The following is a 15,160-nucleotide window of genomic DNA, read 5'->3' as shown; positions in this document are numbered from 1 at the left end:
CGTTACATATGGGTTGACGTAAAAGTAATATTCTTTGTTAAATTCAGAGAACAGAAAGCAAAAGTAACTCCCCTTTAAAAAAATGCCTGCAATATTATCTTATTATTAAAAATATACTTATAGTTCTATACCCTAAACTCCTGCTCAGTGTAGCAATCTTGTCTACAAATAATCTTTCCACTTTTTAAAAAAATCCTCAGTGATGGAAGATTGACTACCATATAAGCAGCTTGCTTTATTAGTAGCTCTTTTGGATTGAAGTTTCTATTTTATACAACTTCAAAATCTTCCCGTTTTTAACTTTTACTTGGTGGTTAGAGCTATATCTTCTGGAGCTAATGCCCCTATGTCTAGTCATCAATTAAAATGTTTCCAACTCATAAGATAAGTGGCTTTTTGAGCATCACCTTCACCATCTACATCTGTCCTCTCTTTGCACTGTAGCACTCTACCCTACGTGATCTGATAAAAACAGAACAAGGGTAATGTTATTTTTCTTTCTCTAGATTCCATTTTTATATTGTTGTGGTTATTTAAACTTTAGAATAGATTCTAAAGGTTATTTGTATCCTTATTTCCACATATCTAAATTTGGGGTAATGGTTTATACTTAGGATTAACTTTCAGTTACCTCTGTAGCAAATTTTAGATGGAAGTTGCTAGCCTCCTGCCAAGGAAGAGGTGCTGCCTGTACTACTATCCCCTCTGTCAGTTGTTATGTGCTTTGAAACAGAAAATTATTCTTATAGTAGCCTTCACAGTGGATATGAATGTTCACTTAATACATGTGGATATTTGATAGAAAGATATTAATTCATGAAATTCAAAGTAAAATATGATCGACATTGAAATGTTCTGCTAATTTAAGACATCATTGAATGTGTTCTTTTATTTCTCCATTGGAACATGTAAATCAACTGTTAAATTTACAATACAGGTCTCTTTTTTCAGTGCTTAAATTGTGATTTGTAAGATATTTGTAGAAGAAATAATAACATCCTCCATCATCATATGTTTTAAAAGAAATGCTGTAACTGGCAACAAATCTCTCAGGACACATGATGTACAGCATATTCATCCGTATGTGTCCTTAGTTTGTCTTGGTCAACTGGTTGCTCACATGTGGCTAACTTGTCAAGATCAGCAGGCAGTGTGCAATGTCAGGCTATTGTGCTGAGGTTCCTTTCTGTTTAGAAAGAAGTAACCTGCTTGTGTTCCTTCAAAGTCCTGAACAGTCTGATTTCAGCATTTTGACTCTCTTTTTATGTGAGGTGAAATAGCAAGCTGTGTGTAAGTCACAGATGTGAATGCTGAATAGTTAAGGGCACTGTTGTTAGGAAAAAAACAACTCAAAAAAAAAAAAAAAAAAGAAAAAAGAAACAATTTATTCTTCAGTTGAATGTGGGTATCGATTTTAGAAGAGTTAAAAGCTATATTTTATGGTCTGTTACCAAAATAGCATTTGCTAAACTTAGGGATTAAACCACCCTTTTGTGTTTTTTAGGGATAAAACACGAAAAGAGTAATACAAATTTAAGTTGTAGAAACCCATTCAGACTTCTAAGGTGAGATCTCTAAAGAGAAATTATTTATAATGAAGAATGGCATCATTCTTTAAAGTCTATATATAACTATCAAATCTCTAGTAATTTAACATATGATGCTAAAAAGCCAGTTGTTAGTTTTCTCACATTAAATGAAAAATGAAAACTTAAAGGTACTAATATAGTTTCAAACAAATATCTATGGTATTCCAGGTTAAAAGCACAAAAAAAGGCAAAAGGAAAACAATTCTTTATAGCTTAAAGATTTAAATACTTAACTTTACCATCTTATTTATTACATAAAAATAAAGTTAAAATAGAGTATCAAGTTGCAGATAAAAATATGAAATTTCAGCTACAGATGTGCTGACATTTTTGATGAAATTCAGATATCTTTGCAAATGCATGAGGATTTTAAAAGAGCTGAATGCTCTGGTTAATTAGCTTAGTGATCTATTCATATTTGCAGTGGTCTTGACTGGTGTTAAATAAACTTCCCATAAAATGAAATATGCATGTGAAAAATCAAAGATTTACTCAGATTTACCCATTTACCCACCTTCATCTTTACCCTTCATCTTACCGACTAGCACAATAAAGCAGAAAAGGGAATGACTTTATAAAAAACCATAATCAACTGTCTTTTAAAAGGTTAATAGATACAATTCACACATGAATTCCTGTGTCTTTGTTCTGCTATATTGCCCCTTAATATGGGACTCAGAGCTTGACCACATGACTTACTTTGGTAAATGGGACACCAGTAAATGTGATACAAGCACAGGCTTTACAAACGCTTACACATTGAAGCTTAATCTCTTGAAAAGCTGCCACTGTGTGAGAAAGTCCAGGCCAGTCTGCTGGAGACACATGGCCCACCTGACACCCAGCTGCAGCCTCCAGATGTGACAGTATCTCAGACCGTCCATGTTCAGTTGATCCACCATATTATTGCAGTTACGTAAGTGACCCTGAGAGAGACAGCCGAAAACCACACAGTTGACCACAAAATAAATTGCTAACCCAGAGTTATATATTACTATTACTATATAAAATGTGTGTTGTTTGCACCACTACATTTTTTTGGGATGGCAATAGAAAACTGACAAAAACAGCTGTCTAAACTCACCTTTTGGGCCAAATTAGTAAAAGGGTGAACCACAGAATTTGTGCCTACGTTGTGCAGAGTGGATACTGGAGGTAGATGAGTTAACCTCAGGAAGCAAAGACAGTCTCAAATATCAATTCTCCAGGGGTGAGCAGAGAAAACAAGCCAGGCATACAACCAAACACGTAAATTCACTCAAGGAAAAAGGAGAAAAAGAGTTTGTGCAGAAAAAGGTTAATGATCCCCCTGAGGTGAGGAATAAAGTAAGAGAGGAGTCTTTTCTGGAACACCAGGGTTTTAACTATGGCTTGTTGCTTTTCTCTCTCTCTCTCTCTTTTTTTTTTTTTTGCCTTGGTAATCCGATTATAGGGTTAAAACCTAGAACATGTATTAACATGTATTAATTTTTGAAAGGTAATATGTAATTCTCATTTATTTTAAAATCTTACTTTTTAATTAAATGGATTTCAAATGTACGAAAACATAATATAATAAATGTCTGGGAACCTACCATGTTAATATTTTGGCATTGTCTTTACACCAATCTCTATTGTTTTTTGAAGTAATAAAATACCATACATGCAGTTACCTTTAGTATCTCCTCTCTCTATTAGTCACATGAATGACTGATAAATATATTTATTCACAATATTCAAAATAGCTAACACTAATTTGCTAAGGGTGACTTGATGTCCTCTTCTGCATCGTGGGGAAGTCAGAGAGCTCCTGAAGGGGATGGGAAGACTAGAAAGAAAAATTTTAAGGGGGGTTAAGAGCCATTATTATTAATTATAACTGGTACTGAATTATTTTTAAATATGACTATGATTTTCCTAGTATATACTGATTGGGGATAATATGAATATCTTTTCCCAGTTTGTGGTTGCCTTTTTACTGTGTTAATGATGTATTTGATACGTTTATTTTGATGTTGGTATATAGAAGCTTTTGTATTTAATGCCATCATATGAATCCATCTTTTTCTTAATGATCAGTACCTTTTGTATCTTGGTAAACAAATGTTTTATTAACAGAATATTTTCTTAAAAATTGTTCACGGCCGGGCTTGGTGACTCACGTCTGTAATCCCAGCACTTTGGGAGGCCAAGGTGGGCAGATCACGAGGTCAGGAGATCGAGACCATCCTGGTTAACACGGTGAAACTCCGTCTCTATTAAAAATACAAAAAATTAGCCAGGCACGGTGGCGGGTGCCAGTAGTTCCAGATAGTCAGGAGGCTGAGGCAGGAGAATGGGGTGAACCTGGGAGGCAGAGCTTGCAGTGAGCCGAGATCGCGCCACTGCGCTCCAGCCTAGAAAACAGCGGGAGATTTCATCTCTCAAAAAAAAAAAATTGTTCACAAAAATATTTTCTTCCTAAATGGGCTTTTCATTTTTGCATCTTTAATTGGCATAAAATTTATTTTTCTCTATAGCATTAGGTAGAGATTTAATTTTATCCTGTATCGTAGAGATATGCTGATTCTGCCACTTACTAGCAGTGTGTCCTTGTCCAAGTTACCTACCTTCTGTGTACAACAGTTTCCTCATCGAAGAGATGGGATTAATAATAGTCTTTACCTCATATATCATTTAGAAGATTAAATAAAATAATAGTGTAAACTACAATGCCTGCTACATAATGATCACCTGTACTTATTCGTTAATAGACCTAGCCACTTATTCAGCACCATTTATTGAATAGCCCATACTTCACCTGTTGAGTGCCTCATGTACACATACATGGATTAATTTCTAGGTTCTCTATTGTGTTTCTTGATATATTAATTCTTTGCAACAATACTCAAATTTCAATTATTGTAATTTAACAACAATTCTTATCTGATGGAGTTAGTGCCTCCTGAGGGTTATTTAAAAACGTCTGGGCTTTTTACTCATATGTATGAAATTTATGTCAAAGCTGTTAATTTCTATTAAATCAGTGTTGGAATTTTGATCAGAGTTGCATAGAATTTATAAGTTATTTGGGCTAAAACTGTCGTCTTGATGATACTGATTCTTCTGCTCAATAAAATAATATATCACTTCATTGATTTAGGTTGTATTTTATTTATTTATTATGAAACCTATCTATATTAACTAATTTACAAGGAGGACATGGTTTCTTTGAATCCTGGTGTAGGCTGCTTATTTCCCACACTCCAGAAACCAAGGAGCTTGGAGATAAAATTTCTACAGTTAGAGTTGTTGGCACGTCTCTTCCCTGACTGAAATTCTTGCATAGTGTACCCATTACCCATAAGATAAAATTTTCAAACTCTTTAATGTGATACAACACCTTCCATGATTTCCTAGTTTATTTTTCTAGTCCAGGCATCTTCACTAAATGTCCAGACTTGTATATCCACCTAACCATTTACCATTTCCATTGAATGTCTAACAGATATTGAAAGCTGACTCATTTCTTGACACACAGTCTCCCCACTGATCCTGGAAACTCATTAAATGGCATCATCATTCACTCAGTAGTTCAAGCTTAAAAAGTTCAAGTTATTCTAGACCCCTGTCTTCCTCTTGCTTTCACATTTCAGATCAGTTCATTAGCCTAGTAGTACCTTCTTCAAAATATATCCTGATTTTAATCTTTTCTGCCTACCCCTGCCCCCGACTAGCTACCATGTTAAACAAGCCATCATTGTTTTTTGCCTGGGTTATTGAAGAAATTTTGAAACATATGTTCATTCTCTTCATTTTATTTCTCCCTTCTGATCAACTATCCACATAACAGGCTAATCACTCTTAAAATAAAAATCAGATCATGCCATTTACACGCTCAGAACCCTCCCATATCTTCCTGTCATACTTGGTTGAAAAAACTCTGGTCATGTCCAAGGAAGCCTTCAAGTTCTGGCCTGTCCTCCTCTCAGATTTCAACTCCTATCACTCTCTCTTGAACAATCTTCCCTGGATATGCTTGTCCCCTGCTGTTTCCTAATCTGACAAACAGATTCCTCCCTCAGGACCTTTGCACTGCCTATTGTCTCCGCCTAGAATGCTTTTAGAAACAGTTATTAGGTAATGTGGACAAAGTAAAAAATATTAGCAAACCTTGGAAAATGCTATGTAACAAATATGAGATCATTGACTGGGAAGGGACAATCTAAGTTTAGCAATTAAGATAAAAGCTTTAAATGAAAGATTATTAGGTTTGAATTTATGAAATATATTTATGTTTCAAACATTTTAAAAAATACAAATTTTGAAGAACTTGGAAATTTATGTCTCACTGTATTAATCTTCTCATTTTGCTATAAAGAACTACCTGAGACTACGCAATTTATAAAGAAAAGTCATTTAATTGGCTCACAGTTCTATAGACTGTATAGGAAGCATAGCTAGGGAGGCCTCAGGAAACTTACAATCATGGCAGGTGGTGAAAGTGAAGCCAGCATGTCCTGCATGACTGGAACAGGAGGAAGAGAGAGTGATGGGGGAAGTGCTACACACTTCCAAACAAGCAGATCTCATTAGAACTCTATCACGAGACAACACTAGGGGCATGGTGCTAAACCATTAGAAACCACCTTCATGATCCAATCACCTCCCACCAGGCCTGACCTCCAACACTGGAGATCACAGTTTGACATGAGATTTGGGTGGGGACATAGACCCAAACCATATCAGCAACACTTTGGTAATATCACATCAATGAGTAAATAGGTCCTGGGCTGATCTCAACTGGCCTTTTAAAATTCATCTCATCTATATTTGTGAAACAATCAGATAAAATATTTTAAAACTTTAAAAAGAAAAAATATCTATGGAGGTACAGTTATTTCATAAAATGTGAGCACAGAAGTGTAAAAGATCATCTAATTCTTATTTTCTTCCTCCTAAGAATGAAATATTTTTATCATTTAAATATTGTTTTTCTTGGAACCTTACTGCCTATGATAGTGTTAATTGGTTGTCCTAGACTGTGTCTTAGCTTCCCATCTTCCCAATTTTCATATACTTAGTAGAATGTGGATTGTTCTCAGAGCATTATCCATTTGAGTAATGAATATAAAACAACCTCTGTACAAAGAGGCTGTATTTAGGCTTAAGATATTTTATAACATGACACCCTACCCCAAGCCCACCTCCCTAGCACTTTGTTCCTAGAGTATGATTAGGACTTCCCTGCTTTCTTCATATTCAATGTTTGGGGAGTGTGTTTGTGTATGTGCATGTGTGTGAATAGTATGAGTTTATGCATGCATGTGTGTGTCTCTATTGAAGAATACAGGGATGCTGGTAGCAGGGGAAGAGGATCTAATTTTCTTTGGTTTATTATTTTTTTCTCAAGAGCCAGTTAGAGCAGTGGAGTAGTAATTACAGTTGCCACAACTTTTAACATATTTTTAGGAAGCGATATTTAATAAATAAGAATCTTCTGGCTGGTTAATGTTTACATGTACAAAGATATCTTTACTTCATGATATGTTTTGGGTCTAAAAACACAGTTATTTTATGACACTTATGTATTCGTATTGCTTTTGCTTCTCTTTTCCAATGGAAGAAATCAATAATAATCAATAGAGAGAAAGGACTCTCTAGACCAAAAGTCTGCCAAAATTGAAAATTGAAGTGTTGTCAGTTGACCTGGGGAAAGACTGAATCCTCTTGGTAGAAAAATATCAGAAACACAAGTGAATGTGCATTGTTCTTAGTCCAACCTAAGAATGCATTCATCTGGGTTAGTTATATTAACTAATACAACTTTATTATTAGTTGTTAATATTAGTTAATACAACTAACCCAGATGAATGCATTTGTAGATAGGTTTTATGACATTCACATAAGTAAAGGTACATGAAAAACTATAATCTTCAAAAAGGACTGAGATCACTGAGCTTTCTAGCTCTCGCTTCTTGGTCATTCCAGTTAAAAATGTTATGTTTGAGATGTAAACTTTAACAGGATGATCTAAGCTAACTCCATTCCTCTCTTCCTATGTACTTTCTTGCCACAGGGAGCATTACGTCTCAGAATGTATGTAGAAAAAGAAGATAAAAGTAATTATAGAGGAAGTAGGTAACCCATTCCCAAGTTGCTTGAAAGAAATAAGAGATAGCCAGTTTTAATGTTTACAGATATTTCATTTATCTGTCCAGGAAAAACTGGAGTACTCAGTAAAATATATTTCTAATGTTAATTTTGGCTAACAACTTTACTCATTTTCTGGCAAAAATAATGATTAATTCTCAGTCCAGTTTATCATATTATGGTGTAAATTTCTCCCAAATGATTGCCAGAAGTTGACTGTCAGTCCTAGTTTTTGCGGTTGCAGGAGTGTTTTTTGAGGTTGCCGGAGTTTTTGTTTTTTTGTTTGTTTTCTTTTCTAAGGTCCGGTGTATTTTCAGTTGGAATGTTCAAAGATTCTACATTAGCAATTACTTCTGGGGAGCTCATATTTTAAAACCAAACTAGTTCTTGTTACTTTCAGCAATATATATATTTTTTAAAACAGGCTTTCCTTTATACTGCCTCAACTTTATACTTCTTTCTTATGTTTCCCCCAAGGGCTTAATTATGAATCCCTTCTAGGCCTTTTCTGAGCACTAATAATGTTTAGAGGTTGGTGAGCTCTTTGTTAATGCTTTTCCCAACTGTCAGGAAACAAGTTATTTATTTCCTCATTTGTGTCTTCCTACTTTACCTGTGTGGAATAAACCATATTTGTTTTATACTTTCTCTAATAAGATATACAAAATTTGGGGCTTGTACTGAAACTATTTATTTGGCTAATTTTAAAATGTTTTTAGATTTAACATACTCTTTGTTTTTGTCCATATTGCCCATCTAAAATTTATAAATATTAAGATAGAACTAGAGATACATATTTTGATAGATACCTGCCTGCTAGAAGCTAAGGCACACATTGTAATGACAGAAAATTTTGATAGCAATACATAGAATTCTTATCCTTTTTTCTATTTTTTGGAGTCAGCCACATTGTACTCTACACAGGAAAGATGATACTCTGAAACAAAAGTGTTAAAACGTCTGGAATATTCCAATGTTATTTGGTACTCCATAAATAAGAGAAGTGTTGGAAATGGAAAAGTTTCTAAATATAAGAGTTCTGTATTGTTGGTGTGCATATACTATTTTCTTCTTGGGAATGTGCACTGGAAGGAGAAAGAAATAATTCTATACAATGGCTGGCTGTGCTGAGCATGGACATCATACTGAGGGAAAACTAAGAATAGCAACAACTAGTTTAGAAAGCTTCCACTGTCCCAAACAGCTTTTATTTGCCGAGAACCACTTTTGTCTGCTGCCTTCTCACAAAGACCCACACTTTGGCTGCTACACTGCACATCTTGCTCAGAAATGTAGTAAGTTTATTATCCCATTGTACTTTTTCACATACTTGACCTGCCTGTCAAATTGCTTTGGAAATGACAAATACGTTGTGCACATTCAACCCCTCATCACACTGCCCAACAGTGAGAGGCCTCCTTCTGTGTAGTCATGGCTAATATTCTCTGTCTTAGGAATAAGAGATGAATTGTCTACCCTCATTCCTAAACTTCTGGTATTGCACAAAGCAAACTGAAGTAATAATGTAACCCCTTATTTTAAAATTTAATATCTTTTATAGCCTGCTGTCTAAAACAGTTCCTCTATGAATCTGCTGACATTTTAAATTCTACTTTAGAAACTTCCTCTCTATTTCAAATATCCACTCCACTTAAAATTTTATATAGACTTATCCCCTCTACACACTATCAATAGGAAAGTTCTTCTTTATTTCCTAAGGCATTCTAAGTCACTTTTGTGACCAGCTCCCTTAAGAGAAAACCACTAAATCTTGCTGCTTACACAGCAGCCCCAAATCTTACCATAGTGCTTGTCAAAGACAGAGAAATATCTTCTGTGTAAGCTCCTGCAAGGTTCACAGGCTTACTAGATTGTGCTTTCTAGCTAATAGGAAAGAAAAGAAAACTGCAGAAGCCTCTAGAGAACCTTCTGGGAGAAAGTAGATAACACAAAGTAAAATCACTGTTTTCTTTTATTAAGGACCTTTGTGAAGGTTCATTTGAAACAATTTAGTCTGTCTAACATAATTAAGTCACTAAGCAGCATCAGATAGTAGCCAGTTACTGTCTTGGATTAATAATGTTTAATTCATCTATAATCACTCTAATACATCTCTAGGAAGCATACACAGCATTTTATAAAGTACAATTTGATGAGTAAGGACAGTTGAATGATGAATCATAAAATAAATTAAATTGTAGTCATTTGAACTGCTATTTGAAATTTATGGCTGCCAGCTGGCAACCAGAGGATTTTTAAAATATAAATTAAATAAGTTCAATAACGTTATCCAGATAGAAAATCTGCAGCTGGAATATGAGAATTATTTCTTTTAAGCCTTCACCAGGAATGAATTTTTTTGAGACCAGCACACTAAAGAATATTTGGGCAGCGTCACAGTGGAAGCAATACTGTGTCCAACGATATCCACTCTGGTAAATTCCTAATCCATCAGCTCTTAATAATTCATGTTTCTCAGCTGAATTGAACAGATCCTGATCAACTGGAGTAGAAGAGAGAGAAGGATAGAGGTTGATTTAGATAGAAGATTTTTTGTTGTTGTTGTTATAGTATAGAAATAAAATGATTATGGTTTGAAAGGGGATTGTTAAAAGGATTTAAAAACATTATGGATGAATATGTGATGTAAACCTTAATTGCAGCCTATTTTCTATATTTACACAGGAAATTTAAAGATTGTTTTCTCTGTTATTTGAATGGGAAAGTGCTGCTTGAGCACAGCAGAAATTTTGCAGCTTTTGTCATTGTAGAGAAGGCAAATTAGGTCATTGAAACTTTTAATTAACTGGGTTCAGGGTTAAATCTCAAGGTAATTCTATCATCTGGAAATGCTAATCTCTGTATTTCAGAAGCTATAGCAACTTCTGTATTGCTGAACTCACACTGATACTCAGCAAGATTGAAGCTGTTAAGAAATTACATCTACTTGCCTAGAATCTGCATTAGAGTTTATTGGTTTAAAATTGTTTAAACATGCTTTTAGTCAATTGTTAAAAGCATAGTATCAATTTTACATAATTGTTAAAGACGATATGTATTTAAATTTGTTTTGGTAGTTTATATATACTTTCTTTTGTCCCTGGAACCCTGAGGCCTAAAATCTGACAACACAAGGGCCTGCTATGTTGCAGCATGTTGGAAGACAAGGAAATAAAAAGTAAAACAAAGCACTGAATATAATTTCCTGGTTATGAGTAACAGAAATCTAGAATATCCTATTATCAATTTCTGATTGTGTAAAAATTGGGGAGATTCCAAAGCATCTAGGAAGAAATAGTTCTGGGATTTAGACATATTGGAATAAAAGTAACAAATGGAGATTGACTATATAAAGAAGATATATGATTGCTCCAAGTTACAGATTTCATTTGTTAACCCACTAAACGTTGGCGAGCTATGTTCCAGGTTCTGATTAGGTGCTGGGAATATGATAATGAGATAACAGAAGAAGCCTCTGTCCTCATACAAACAGATTTGGATTGAAACGGAACAGACGGCACTTTACCAAACACTGTCATAACTAATGAGGAAGGGAATGTAAAGTCTAAAATGCCAATATACATCATGGAACTGAAATTTACTTTGAGACAGCATGACCTTTGGGAGGCATATGGGTATACAGCATTCAACCAGTGTTTGTAACATCATACAGTGAATGATCCATTTACAAGGACCATGGAAGAAATATTCTCAGGACATTGACAGTGATATTTGCTTCGTTTCAGAAAATACATTGTTTGGCTTATAAACACTATAAATTGCATTTGCCCTCTTGCATTGGCTGCTCAGAATCTCAGTAATAAATTTGAGGCCAACATCTGGCAATGTGATAGGAAAATCAATGTATATTTTTGATGCTTTAGTTTCATAGACTACTTTTAGAAAGAAATAGGACACTAAACAAACATACAAATCAACAGCAATCACAATCATGGTTCCATTTGTAAAACTGAAGCTCTTCAAAGCATTGGAAACATTTCAGTCTTCTCAGGTATTAGGACCTAATTCTGCCCTTTTAGAGCAGTTTTTTTTTTTTTTTTGGTGTTTTCCTTAAAGAGCCCTATTTTATTAAGATCATCCTCCAAGTTTTAGAAGAATATGTATTCCTATCACGATAAAATATGCTTGTAGTACAATTCTGTCAATCTAGACAATGTCAAGAAACATGAGAAGGGTGGAAGGTGACATTGTTGAAAGACATCTTGAGAGAGAGCTTAAATTGAAACAAATATAAAGCAAAAGCAGAAGAAAAATTCAGCTAGTCATTATCCCAAACATTGCCAAGCTTTAGAAATACCAGTTAGTGCCACAAACCAGGACACTTCTTTTATGCAATATGGATAGAAATAATCTTTAGTTAAAGCCATATTTGGGTGTACATATCCATTGGAAATTGACAATATAAAGAAGGGTTATGATTGCTTTGAGATACAGATACACTTGCTCATGCAACAGAGAGCATCACAGGTAGCTATGACTGACAATAGCATTTTATTTGGCTCCAAAAGATAATGGTAGAATTTTAAAATATATTGAGTTTCATTTATGCACTTAAGTGAATCTTTCCCTTAGAATTTTGTAATCTACCCAATGTCGGCACAAATAGGGATCATTAAATAAATAAATATATATATATATAATATATAGTATTTTATATAATCATCAGTCACTGTGCCTGAGTTTTAACAAAGAAAATTATTTCCTACATAACTAATTTGGTACCACTCATTTAAAAACATTATTTTAAATAATGATCACTGCAGTTATCAATGTCTCTACAACTACCATTGGCTGAAACCTGTACTTCCTCAGGTTCAGTACATACCCTGCACATAGGATATAAGTGGTTGCTCTAGTTATGTTACTTATAGGGTAGAAACTGACAGAAGTAGCAACTGGTGGCTACGGTGGTGATTTTGTACTGCTACCTCTCTCCTTTGCCATCAGCTGGGGTGGAAGACAGAGATCCAAAGACTTATTCTTATTCTCTGGCAATTTGCCCACATTATATAAGTAACCCCTTGGACTGCTTTGAGCTTTGTTTACTGTCAGTTAACATAAGATTTAGAATGAGTGTAATCTTCAGCTTTTATAAAGAGTATCAAATGATAAATAATCAGCTCTTTGCCTGAATTGCTAACTGCAGTGAAACATGTATTAAATGTGTAGTAAAAATACCAGTTAATATGTCCAAAAAGCTGGATACGTTCATTTGCTTTCTTTGATCCAGCTAAGTTGTCTCATTGGAAAAGAAAAGAAAAATGATGTCCTAATTATTTATGTGTTTACAAGTTTGTTGTTTTCTTTTTTGCTTAGACTGCTGTTAAACTGGCTCACTCCACATACTCTGTGCTACAGCGATTCAATATTTCATTAAAAAGCATTAATGATGGCTTCAGTGAATTTCTCCTATTCAAGCTCCATAATGACAGCAATTCAAGCGAGTGTTGATCTCTGAGTGATGCAACACAAAAACATTGCCTAGCATATGGAGTGCTACTCATATTCTCTGCAACTTGAGGTCAAGTTGGAGAGCTAGGTGCTGAGTGGTACCTTGTAATTTAATGAATAAGAAAAGACCTTCTAATTTATACTGAATAAATGAATTGCAGTAGTAGGTATGTCACATTTACACTATATATCAATAATAGATCAAACAATTGCTATAATGCTTGCTCTTTCGAAAGAGTTTCTAAAGGTAACACATCTCTGTTTATGCTTTTAACTTTAAAACAAAGTCAAAAGTTACTCCATGAGAAAATATCTTGTTGCTTTAGAAACATATGATTACTTATCTGATGAAACAATAAAAATTTATTAAATGACTACTGTGTATTTTCAAGCTACTGTGCTCTCTACTTCAAAGGAGAGAGTCTTGTTTTTAAGAATTTTTTTTTTTGTTTCAATTTGAGGAGAAAATAAAAATAAAATAAAATCATAAATGCTAATGAAAATCCTAAATGATGTGGGTTAAGTGATTAGTTCTCATAAGAAGTTAGGGTTATCATATGCAAAAGGGAATTATTTCCATCAAATGTAATCAGGAGCTTTATAAAATATTGGAATTTAAGTTTAAAATAATTCAAGGATGTAATTTTCATAGTTTGAAAATTGGATATAGAGACAGCAGACATTTTATTTAATGAAACAGTAGAATAAGAAGTACAAAAAGAATGTTGAAAGCATATTGTAGAGGTCACTTGAGTTTTAAATTCTGGATAGTTAATTTTATTATACTAATTACACAAAGCAACATTATAAAAATAATGAAGAATTTAAATTGAAATATAATTTTTATAAAACTTGTCCTCACATTCTCCTCAAAAGAAAATCATCTATTTCTGTTTTTCCATCTTCCTTCTTGCTAAAGATTTTTGAACAGTGAAATGACATGATGGAAAATGTGTTGTAGAACTTTTAGGAAGATTAATCTATCAATAGTAAGCAAGATGGAGAGTAAAGAGAAGTGTCTGAAACCTAGAGACCAATGATAATTCTATTGAAGTAATTCAGGTGAGAAGTGATAAGAGCCTGAACAGAAATGGAAAGAAGTGGGAAGTTGTAAGAGGCACTGAAATGGAAAAATCACTGATTGGATATGGAACATTGAGAAAGGTAATCGTTAGCAATGAATGGAGCCTGAATTAACAGCAACGGTTCCTGAGATAGAAAGCAGAAGTAGGATGATTAGAATAGGTATCTAGCAATGGAAAATAATTTATATATATCTTCCATGACATGTAATGTTGAAAAAATATAGTTACACATAAAAATCAAGAATATGTTTACAGATGGAAAATTGAAATATATATTATATGAATATTTCTAATCGAGGTCTTTATCAAATTTCTAATAGAAAGAGAAAGTACCTGGAATCATAGGTGTGAATTAAGTCTGGTTAAGAAAGTAGAGGACATTATTAATAACTTTTTTGAGAAGAAAAGGATTTAGTGAGAAAAGAGTAACCACTAAGTAAAGAACAGACATATTTCAAGAAAAAGAAAAAATACATATGAATATAGACACACACATATATATACATATATACACATATATAATATAGGTCTGAGTGATGGAACACAAAAACTTGCCATGTATATGCACACATATGTATACCCACATATATGGATATAAATATGTGTGTATATTCATATACATATACATGTATGTGTGTATATACACAAATACACATATCTATATATACATATATGTATAGATATATGTATATATGTATGTGTGTATACGTGTGTGTACACACACATGTGTATATATATGTGTGTATACACACATATGTGTGTGTATATTTATAGAGAGAGCAGTAGTATAGAGAGGACAAGGAGAGTGTGAACTGGGAAAAAGTCATTATATATCGTAACTAAGAGGTAATTGATGATACTTGAGAAATCGGTGAATAATTAATATTTGTTAAACCATTGACT

The sequence above is a fragment of the Piliocolobus tephrosceles genome, chromosome 11 (genome assembly GCF_002776525.5).
Source record: "Piliocolobus tephrosceles isolate RC106 chromosome 11, ASM277652v3, whole genome shotgun sequence".
Taxonomy (NCBI): domain Eukaryota; kingdom Metazoa; phylum Chordata; class Mammalia; order Primates; family Cercopithecidae; genus Piliocolobus; species Piliocolobus tephrosceles.
This window is presented reverse-complemented; position numbering follows the sequence as displayed.